We start from the raw sequence: 1453 nt of genomic DNA, 5'->3' as shown, positions 1-1453 counted from the left end.
GGAAACTAGGACTAGGAATCAGAACAATTGAGTTCTAGTACAGGCCCTATTATTAACTATATCACCTTGGGAAAATTACTTGACTTCTTGGGATCTAAATGTTCTCCTCTGTAAATTGAGAATCCTTAACCATATGATCTCCCTCTCTCTCTCTTTTTTTTTTTTGAAATGGAGTCTCGCTTTGCTGCCCATGCTAGAGTGCAGTGGTATGATCTCAGCTCACTGCAACCTCCGTCTCCTGGGTTCAAGTGATTCTGCTGCCTCAGCCTCATGAGTAAATGGGATTGCATGTGTGCACCACTGCTCCAGCTAATTTTTGTATTTTTATTAGAGACGGGTTTCACCATGTTGGCCAGGCTAGTCTCAAATTCCTAAACTCAAGTGGTCTGCCTGCCTTGGCCTCCAAAAGTGGTGGGATTACAGGCGTGAGCCGCTCTGTCCGGCCCTGAACCATATGATGTCTAGAATTCAGTTATATACATAAATTCACATTAGCACAGGCATATCTGTTGAGTTTTGCACATCTTCACACTCCTGAATAGTGAAGTATTGGTGGACAACATTCCTATCACCATTGGGCTGAGAGGTTGTGAGGAAGAGCTAAATATGGTAGGTGAGTGGTACTGTCTGATTTGGTAAAGTTTTCCTAGACAGATAACTGTTGTTGAAGATTTTTCCAAAATTGTATTTTTTAGTATCTAGTGTAATAATCTATGGACTTTGTGATGGCATAGATAGATGGAGCACAAAAGAGAATGAAGATCCACTTGGTCTTTATCACAGTTCAGAGCTTCTTTGATCTGATTTTGTTGTGGAGACAGGGTTATTTTTTGTAGAGACAGGATATCACTGTGTTGCCCAGGCTAGTCTCAAACTCCCAAGCTCCAGCAATTCGCCTACCTTGGCCTCCCAAAGTGCTCGAATTACAGGTGTGAGCCACTACATCCGGCCTAGATAACATTTTTCAAAAAGTTTTGTGTGAGAAAGAGACCAGATAATTCAGGTCGCTGATTAAAGGGAACATAAATGCTTCACATCTTTATTGGTCCAAGCAAATATTTATTCATCCTTCCCAACTGCCTGCTTCTCTTAGCAGAGGAAGTGATTAGGACAGAGGGGCTCCATTGACTTCCTTGGGTTTTGTGATTTTTACTATTTCCTTAGCATGATGACATGATTCTCAGCTCCTCTGAGGTATTATCCTGTTGGCTCTTTGAAGCTTTCTGTACATTAGTTCCTAGATGCCATGGTACAATGCTGCCACCTTGGAACAGGAGTAGAAATTACAAACAAATTGATCTGAGTGCTTGCTGTTCTCATTAGTGTCACAAGATGGTAAAAGAGCTCACTTTTCCCAAAGGAGACTTTCTGCTTGGCCAAAGACAGAAATCCAACAATTTTTTTTAACCACCTCTCCACCCTATCCTTTTCTTTTGTAACTTTTTTTTTTTTT

General features: G+C 41.1%; 1 protein-coding gene across 6 annotated transcripts in view; it reads left to right on the top strand.

Annotated features, from left to right (window-relative positions):
• Nucleotides 1-1453, top strand: part of ACACA (acetyl-CoA carboxylase alpha) — a 324534-nt gene that overhangs the window by 41394 nt on the left and 281687 nt on the right. The gene's annotated exons all lie outside the window — the stretch shown is intronic.

Source organism: Cebus imitator, unplaced genomic scaffold (assembly GCF_001604975.1).
Source record: "Cebus imitator isolate Cc_AM_T3 unplaced genomic scaffold, Cebus_imitator-1.0 Scaffold121, whole genome shotgun sequence".
Taxonomy (NCBI): Eukaryota; Metazoa; Chordata; class Mammalia; order Primates; family Cebidae; genus Cebus; species Cebus imitator.
Note: the sequence above shows the minus strand (reverse complement) of the source record. Positions and strands in the feature narration are given on the sequence as shown.